Genomic DNA, 9422 nt, shown 5'->3' on the forward strand with positions numbered 1-9422 from the left:
CCTTGCTGATTTTTAAGTAAAATAAGTTTTTCACAGATTCATTGGGTTTGGTGTTGTCTGTTTGACGGGCCTGAACTTAGGAAACTGTTGGATGGGGTGCAGGGCGATCTCCGCATGTCTTACAGGATATATATCAAACCATTCAGCTATGTTTCGAACACATTGTTTGCTGAAAGCAGCAGGACAGTTAGATAAGGTGGTTAAAAAGCATATGGGATACTTGCCTTCATTAGCCGAGGCATAGAATATAAGAGCAGGGAGGTTATGATGGAGCTGTACAAAATGCTAAGGCCACAGCTGGAATACTGTGTGCAGTTCTGGTCCCCACACTATAGGAGGGATGTGATTGCATTGGAGAGAGTGCAGAGGAGATTCACCAGGATGTTACCTGGGCTGGAGCGCTTCAGCTATGAAGAGAGACCGGACAGGCTGGAGTTGTTTTCCTTAGAGCAGAGAAGGCTGAGGGGGGACCTTATTGAGCTGTACAAATTTATGAGGGGCATAGATAGGGTAGATAGTAAGGAATTTTCCCCTTAGTAGAGGCGTCAATAACCAGGGCTCATAGTTTCAAGGTAAGGGGCAGGAGGGTTGGAGGGGATTTGAGGAAAAGCTTTTTCACCCAGAGGGTGGTTGGAATCTGGAACTCACTGCCTGAAAGGGTGGTAGAGGCAGGAACCTTCTCAACATTCAAGAAGCATTTAGATGAGCACTTGAAACACCATAGCAGACAAGGCTAGGGACCGAGTGCTGGAAAATGGGATTAGATTAGACAGGGCTTGATGGCACGCACGGACACGATGGACCAAAGGGCCTCTTTCTGTGCTGTATGTCTCTGACTCGATGGGCACTGATTTGGGAGGCGACAACATGTTCAAGCACCGGAGAGGAAAGGGAGGTTGGAGATGTGGCGATGGTTTGCAAGGACAGAGGTGCCAAGGGTGGGTCTTTTGAAGTGCGGGATCGGACTCAAAGGCCCGAGTGAGTCAGAGAAGGGAGAGATGAAATTCGCGGTAATATCAGTGAAGTTCATTTTGAGAAGGTGGGAAACTGTGGGTAACTTTTATCAGTAGATTTTTTTCCCGCCCGTCTCTTTGCCAATCACCATAAATCTGTGTCCTCTAGTTATCGACCCTTCTGGTGCACACTTATGGTCGTACGCTCTGTCTCCTCCTGTCACACTGTGGTTATCATTACCCCTATCGCTACCCTGCACTATTGCCTTCTCCTTTCTCTTTGACTTTCTAATTCGCTCTTCCCTCCTCCCCTGAATATTTAGTTTAAAGCCCTATTTATAAATCCCAGGACCCAATATGCTTTATTGAATGCTTTGTTCACCTGTCCTGCCAGCTTAAGAAGCTCTGATCTGCTCAACTTACTGGCAGAGTGGCGCTAGAATCCCAGAATCACAAAGAGACCGTCTCCTAGCAACACCAGCACCAGGATGGCCGAGTGGTTAAGGTGTGAGACTTAAGATCCAGTCGGTTTATACCCATTTATATCAATGTCCTTTCATCCTGCTCAGTGGCACTCGTTTGTCATCTGCTGAATCTCCATCAAACAAATAATGAGATGTTTATGGATATGGGAAGTATATAAGGAGCAGGAGTCGGCCATTTGGCCCTTCGAGCCTGCTCCGCCATTCAGTAAGATCATGGCTGATATTCTACCTCATCTCCAATTTCCTGCACTATCCCCAGATCCCTTGAAAGGAAGATTCCTTATTTATATGTAATTCTTGTTATGCTATTTTGGAACCTGCATTTTTCTCCAACTCACTCTCTGTCACTCTCAACTAACAAAGAGCTGGAATTGTGGAATGTATCTATACCTTTCGGTATCTACCTCACTCTCTGTCTCACCATCTGTCTCTCTCTGTTTGTCTGTCTCTCTCTCTCACACATTTGTCTTCAGCCTCCTTTTGTCTCTCTCTGTCTCTGTCTCTGTCTGTCTTCCTCTCTCAGTCTCTCTCTCTGTCTTCCTCTCTGTCTCTCCGTCTCTCTGTCTCTGTGTCTCTCTCTGCCTCTCTCTCTGTCCCTCTCTCTCTCTCATATTTAACTATAATTCTTAAAGTGCTATTTTGGCATCTGCTGAATCTGTATTTTCTCAAGTGTCACTATTGACTAACAAGGAGAAAGAGAATACAATCGCTACCCCTCTCTGTCACACTATTTGTCTCTCTGTCTCCCTCTCATTCTCCCTCTTTGTCTCTCTCTCTCTCTCTCTCTCTTTCTGTCTCTGTTACACATTTGTCATAAGCCTCCTTTTCTGTCTCTCTCTCTGTATCTATCATTGTCTCTCTCTTTCTCTCTCTGAATGTGTCTCTGTCTTTCTCTCTCTGTCTCACCATTTGTCTCTCTGTCTCTGTTTGTCCCGTCTCTCTCTCTCTTTCTCACTCAGCCCAGTTTTGTTCACAGCTCGATTCTTGCTCTGACAGATGTTGTATCCGTCAGTTCCTCGTTAGTATAGTGGTGAGTATCCCCGCCTGTCACGTGGGAGACCGGGGTTCAATTCCCCGACGGAGAGGATGATTTTATAATTCAAAATTTTAAACCTTTGGCCAACTGCTTAAAAACCTCCTTGGAAAAGTAGAATAGAAATAAAATCAACTGAAATAATTTAAGAAGATTTACTGCCATATGAAGAACTGTATAACAACTTCCTGCACCAGTTCCCCGTTAGTACAGAGCTCTCTCTCTCTCTCTCTGTTTCCCTCTCCTTTTGGTGGGGCACGGAGGAGGAGAGAGTGACAGAGAGAAAGAGATTAACAGGGTTACGGACAAAAAGCGGGGGGTGGGACTTAGCCCGACTGCTCTTTCACAGAGACAGCACAGGCACGGCGGGCCGAGTGGCCTCCTTCTGTGCTGTAAGTGTCTATGAATACATGACACTCAGAAAAGCTTATTAAATATGTGACTTACACATAAACATAGAGAGCAGGCACACATGTGTGTGTGTGTGTGTGTTCGAGTCTTTGTCTCAATCACTGCATAACTACTTCCTCTACCAGGTCCCTGATAGTATAGTGGTGAGGATTCAATTCCCCGACACGTTCTCTCTCTCTCTCTCACTGACTGTTTCCCGCTGTCTCTCTCTCTCTTTAACTGTCTCTCTCTGTCTGTGTCTCTCTCTCCGTGTCTCTCTCGCTCTTTGTTTCCCTCTCCTTGCTCACTCCTCCCTCTGGGGCTGGTGAATGAGCCCAGGTCTGTCCACAGCGCCATTCTTGCTCTGAGCTTCTGCAGAAGAACACACAGCAGTGACTTTCATCAATTCAGTGAACTATCGCCGCCTGTTGCACGGCTGACAGAGGTTCAATTCTGTGATCGGGAAAAATTAGTCTTTACGGTGTAAAATAATTGTTATATTTCTTGGCGTAACTTAATGTTAAAAAGCGAGGGAGGAACATGGAAGAGTAAAAACAATGCGAGAGGAGATTGTCTCTTTGGGAATTTTCTTGAGCGGAGACTGTTCAGGGACTGAGTGCTGTTTTGCTCCAGAGCGATGGATGATTGCGATTTTATCTGAGCAACATTGAAAGTCTCACAGGCCTAGTAGTCGTGGCCGAGTGGTTAAGGCGATGGATTAGAAATCCATTGGGGTCTCCCCGCGCAGGTTCGAATCCTGCCGACTACGGTTCCAGCATTTTTCATCCCATTTCATTTCAAAATGTAACCAAATCCCTGGAGAACTAATACTTAATTCGGCGCAATTAAATCCAAAAGCTCGAGATTTTGCACAATTGCATTGATCTGCGAGTATTCACCAAACATACGGTCGGAAATTGAACAAAGAGTATGCAAATTAGCGACAGTGTTTCTCTCTCGATGTCTAAGTCACTCTATGGGTGTGTCTGTGTTGATGTGTGTGTCTGTCTGTGTACATGTGTGGCTTTCTGTTTCTGTCTGTGTGTGTCTGCCGATCACTCGGGTAACAAGCGGGGATACTTTCCTCGGCCTTCACCTCCTTCCTGAAGTGTGGTTCCCCAGAATTGGACACAATACTGCAGCTGGGGCCGAACTAGTGTTTTATTTATGTTTCCCATAACTTCCTGGCTTGTGTACTCTGTGCCTCCATTTATAAAGCCCAGGATCACATCTGCTTCATTAACTGCTTTGTTAACCTGTCCTGCCACCGAGGAAATCTCTGCTCTGCTCAACTCTGTGGCAGGGTGGGGCTTGAAGCCCCGATTCTCACAGAAACTATCCGTCGTTGTTGACAGCCCCAAGATGGCTGAGTGGTTAAGACGTCGGACTTAAGATCCAATGGGTTTATATCCTCGGGATTTTGGATCGCACTTCTGGTAGTTCTTTAATTTAAGTAGAACACAAATAAAGTCTCTCTTCGTCTCACTTTGGCTTTGTCTGCCTGTATATTTCCTTGTCTCTTTCTAATTTGTCTAGTGCGGTTCACAGCTCGATTCGGGCCTCTGACAGATTCTGTTTCCTATGAGTTCCTCCTTAGTATAATGGTGAGTATCCCCACATGTCGAGGGTGACAGGGGTTCAATTCCCCGACGTGGAAGATGTACTTTTAACATCTCGAATTTAAAAACTTTGTGCAGCTCCTTAAAATCTTCTTTGGAAAAGGAGAACAGAAATAATTTAAAAAGATTTACTGGCTTATGAAGAACTGTATAAGAACTCCCTGCACCAGTTCCTCGTTAGTATAGAGCTCTCTCTCTCTCTGTTTCCCTCTCCCTTTTGTGTGGGGCACGGAGGAGGGAGAGAGTGACAGAGAGAAAGAGATTAACAGGGTTACGGACAAAAAGCGAGGGGTGGGACTGAACACGACTTTTTTTTTTATATTCATTGATGGGATGTGGGTGTCGCTGGCTGGCTAGGCCTGCATTTAGTGCCCATCCCTAATTGCCCTTGAGAAGATGGTGGTGAGCCGCCTTCTTGAACCGCTGCAGTCCATATGGTGTAGGTACACCCACAATGCTGTTAGGAAGGGAGTTCCAGGATTTTGGCGCAGCGACAGTGAAGGATCGGCGATACAGGTCCAAGTCAGGATGGTGTGTGGCTTGGAGGGGAACTTGTAGGTGGTGATGTTCCCATGCGTCTGCTGCCCTTGTCCTTCTAAGTGGTAGAGGTCGCGGGTTTGGAAGGTGCTGTTGAAGGAGCTTTGGCGAGTTGCTGCAGTGCATCTTGTAGATGGTACACACTGCAGCCACAGTGCGCCGGTGGTGGAGGGAGTGAATGTTGAAGGTGGTGGATGGAGTGCCAATCAAGCGGGCTGCTTTATCCTGAATGGTGTCGAGCTTCTTGAGTGTACTCTGTGTCTAACCCGTGCTGCAACGGCCCTAGGAATCTTTGGTGGAACAGTGCAGAGGGAGCTTTACTCTGCATCAATCCCTTGCTGTACCTGCCCTGGGAGTGTTTGATGGGATGGTGTAGAGAGAGCTTTACTCTGTATCTAAACTCTGCTGTACATGCCCTGGAAGTGTTTGATGGGATAGTTTAGAGGAAGCTTCACTCTGTGTCTAACCCATGTAGTACCTGCCCTGGGAGTGTTTGACGAGACAGTGTGGAGGGAGCTTTTCTCTGTATCTAAGACCGTGCTGTACCTGCCCTGGGAGTGTTTGATGGGACAGTGTAGAGGGAGCTTTACTCTGTATCTAACCCGTGCTGTACCTGCCCTGGGAGTGTTTAATGGGACAGTGTAGAGGGAGCTTTACTCTGTATCTAACCCGTGCTGTACCTGCCCTGGGAGTGTTTGATGGGACAGTGTAGAGGGAGCTTTACTCTGTATCTAACCCCGTGCTGTACCTGCCCTGGGAGTGTTTGATGGGACAGTGTAGAGGGAGCTTTACTCTGTATCTAACCCCGTGCTGTACCTGCCCTGGGAGTGTTTGATGGGACAGTGTAGAGGGAGCTTTACTCTGTATCTAACCCCGTGCTGTACCTGCCCTGGGAGTGTTTGATGGGACAGTGTAGAGGGAGCTCTTTATCTAACCCGTGGTGTACCTGTCCTGGGAGTGTTTGATGGGACAGTGTAGAGGGAGCTTTACTCTGTATCTAACCCGTGGTGTACCTGTCCTGGGAGTGTTTGATGGGACAGTGTAGATGGAGCTTTACTCTGTGTCTAACCGGTGCTGCATCTGCGCTAGGAATGTTTGATGGAACACTGTGGAGGGAGCTCTATTTTTTATCTAACCTGTGCTGTACCAGCCCTGGGATGGATTGATAGGACAGTGTAGAGGGAAATTTACACTGCATCAATCCCTTGCTGTACCTGCCCTGGGAGTGTTTGATGGGACAGTGTAGAGGGAGCTCTATTCTCTATCTAACCTCTGCTGTACATGCTCTGGAAGTATTTGATGGGACAGTGTAGAGGGAGCTTTACTCTGTATCTAACCCGTGCTGTACCTGCCCTGGGAAAGTTTGATGGGACAGTGCAGAGGGAGCTTTACTCTGTGTCTGACCCATGCTGTACCTGCCCTGGTAGTGTTTGATGGGACAGTGTAGAGGGAGCTTTACTCTGTATCTAACCGGTGCTGTTCCTGCCCTGGGAGTGTTCGATGGGACAGTGTAGAGGGAGCTTTACTCTGTTTCTAACCTGTGCTGTACCTGCCCTGGGAGTGTTTGATGGGACAGTGTAGAGGGAGCTTTACTCTGTATCTAACCCGTGCTGTACCTGCCCTGGGAGTGTTTGATGGGATAGTGTAGAGGGAGCTTTACTCTGTATCTAACCCGTGCTGTACCTGCCCTGGGAGTGTTTGATGGGACACAGATGAAGGAGGAGGGATGTACAGAAGAGATAACTCAAGCTTAGGAGCACTGCCACCTGCCCAGGTAAAGCGAGCAGCGTTCGCAGACTGCCCTGTGACGGGTCTGTCTGACGTGCAGGATAAATGGCCGAGAAAATGTTACCAAAGGAGTCTGCTGCCTTAATTGCCCTTGAGGGGGCAGGTGGCCTTGGGGGCACTGGAGACTGGCATGTGACTGGTGCATCCTTGTACCCTCTCACCCACTAAACCTTACAGCGCATGAGAACATTTATTTATTCGAGCTACTAATATTTGCACTGATCTCTGATATATTTTTTTAAAAATTGATTTTTTAAATTGCTGAAATGACAAGAGTATTGTATGAAAAATTAAGAAACAAGATTATCAGAAATGCCTGTGTGTGTTTTTCTACGTCTGTGTGTGTCTCTCCGTCGCCCTCTCATACATCACAACAGTGACTGCACTTCCAAATACTTATTTCACTCTAAACCGCTTGGAGGTGTCCTGGGTTCGTGAAAGGCACCTTATCTGAGGAAGGATGTTCTTGCCATGGAGGGAGTGCAACGAAGCTTCACCAGACTGATACCTGGGATGGCAGGAATGATGTCTGAAGAGAGATTGGGTCAATTGGGCTTATATTCGCTGGAGTTTAGAAGAATGAGAGGGGATCTCATTGAAACTTGTAAAATTCTAACAGGACTAGACAGACTAGATGCAGGAAGGATGTTCCCAATGGCCGGGGAGTCCAGAACCAGGGGTCACAGTCTAAGGATAAGGGGTAAGCCATTTAGGACAGAGATGAGGAGGAATTTCTTCACCCAGAGAGTGGTGAACCTGTGGAATTCTCTACCACAGAAGGCAGTTGAGGCCAATTCATTAAATATATTCAAGAAAGAGTTGGATATATCTCTTAAGGCTAAAGCGATCAAGGGATATGGGGAGAAAGCAGGGACAGGGTACTGAATTTCGATGATCAGCCATGATCTCACTGAATGGCGGAGCAGGCTCGAGGGTCCGAATGGCCTACTCCTGCTCCTATCTTCTGTTCCAGATCCTAACCACTCACTGCATACTTTTTTTTTCTCTTGTCACCTTTGGATCTACTGTCAATCACCTTAAATCTGGTTCTCGACCCTTGCACCATTGGGAAAAGTTCAGTTCCCGTCGGAGCGGCGGCCTCTTTAATGATATTTCTTGCTGTAGCTTCGTGTTATAAAGCTACAGAGAAAAATACAAAACTGCGAGAGGAGATTGTCTCTGAGAATTTTCCTGAGCGGAGACTGTTCAGGGACTGAGTGCTGTTTTGCTCCAGAGAGATGGATGATAACGATTTTATCTGAGCAACATTTAAAGTCTCACAGACCCAGTAGTTGTGGCCGAGTGGTTAAGGCGATGGACTCGAAAACTATTGGTGTCTCCCCGCGCAGGTTCCAATCCTGCTGACTACGATTCCAGCATATTTTATTTCCAAATGTAACAAATACCTGAAGAACTAATCCTGAGTTAGGCGGAATTAAATCCCACAACTTTCAACACATCGAGAATTTTCTCATTTTCATTCATCTGCAAGTATTCACCAAATATTCGGTCGAAAATATTACAGAAATCAGGCAAATTAGCAATAGTGTTTCTCTCTCTCTGTCTGTCTCTCTCTATGTCTTAGTCACTGTCTGTTTGGGTTTATGTTTATGTCTGTTTACATCCATCTGTGTGTGTGTGTTTATGTCTGTGTCTTTCTGTATCTACCTGTGTTTATGTCTGTGTCTCTTTGTGTCTGCCTGTGTGTCTGCCAGTCACTTGGGTAACAAGCGGGGATACTTTCCTCAGCCTTCACATCTTTCCTAAAGTCTGGTGTCCAAAATTGGACACAACTCTGTGGCAGGTTGGGGCTTGAAGTCCGATTCTCACAGAAACAATTCATAGCTAGAGACAGCACGAGGGTGGCCGAATGATTAAGGCATTGGACTTAAAATCCAATGGATTTATACTCGCATGGGTGTTAACCCCACTCCTGGTAACTCTTTAATTTAACAGAAAAACATCAATGTCATATTCTTTTTTGTCTCTCCCACTCTTTCTGTCTCATTCTCTCTCTGTCTCCCTTTGGCTCTGTCTTTGTCTCTCTCTGTCTCTCTCTCTGTCTGTGGCTCTGTCTCCCTCTGTCTCTCTCTCTCTCTCTCTCTGTCTGTGTCTCTGTCTGTCTGTCTCTCTGTGTCTCTGTCTGTGTATCTGCCTGTCTCTGCCTCTGTGTCTCTGCCTGTCTCTCTCTCTCAGTCTCTCTCCCTCTCTCTCTCTTTCTCTTTTGTCGAGTTCTGTTCACAACTTAATTCTTGCTCTGAAAGGCTCTGTGTCTAAGAATTCCTTGTTAGTATAGTGGTGAGTATCCCCGCCTGTTACATGGTGAGGCTGGAGTTCAATTTCCTGACGGGGAGGAAGAATTTTTAACATGACCAATTTTCGAACTTTGTGCAAATCCTTAAAATATTCCTTGGAAAAGTAGAACAGAAATAAATCATCTAAAAATATTTTAAAAGATTTACTGTCATATGAGGGACTGTATAACTACTTCCTGCACCAGTTCCTCGTTAGTATAGAGCTCTCTCTCTCTGTGAGCAGGCACACATGTCTGTCTGTGTGTGTGTGTTCGAGTCTTTGTCTCAAAACACTGCATAACTACTTCCTCTACCAGGTCCTT

At 46.3% G+C, this 9422-nt stretch overlaps 2 non-coding genes across 2 annotated transcripts; both read left to right on the top strand.

Annotated features, from left to right (window-relative positions):
* Window positions 1-3548: 3548 nt before the first annotated feature.
* On the top strand, window positions 3549-3630 carry trnas-aga (transfer RNA serine (anticodon AGA)). Its single transcript has one exon. It is a non-coding gene; the product is annotated as a tRNA-Ser (tRNA).
* A 4463-nt stretch (window positions 3631-8093) lies between these two features.
* On the top strand, window positions 8094-8175 carry trnas-cga (transfer RNA serine (anticodon CGA)). The gene has a single exon. It is a non-coding gene; the product is annotated as a tRNA-Ser (tRNA).
* Window positions 8176-9422: the final 1247 nt, after the last annotated feature.

The sequence above is a fragment of the Somniosus microcephalus genome, chromosome 4, assembly GCF_052327205.1.
Source record: "Somniosus microcephalus isolate GS21.2 chromosome 4, FLI_Smic_1.0, whole genome shotgun sequence".
NCBI lineage: Eukaryota > Metazoa > Chordata > Chondrichthyes > Squaliformes > Somniosidae > Somniosus > Somniosus microcephalus.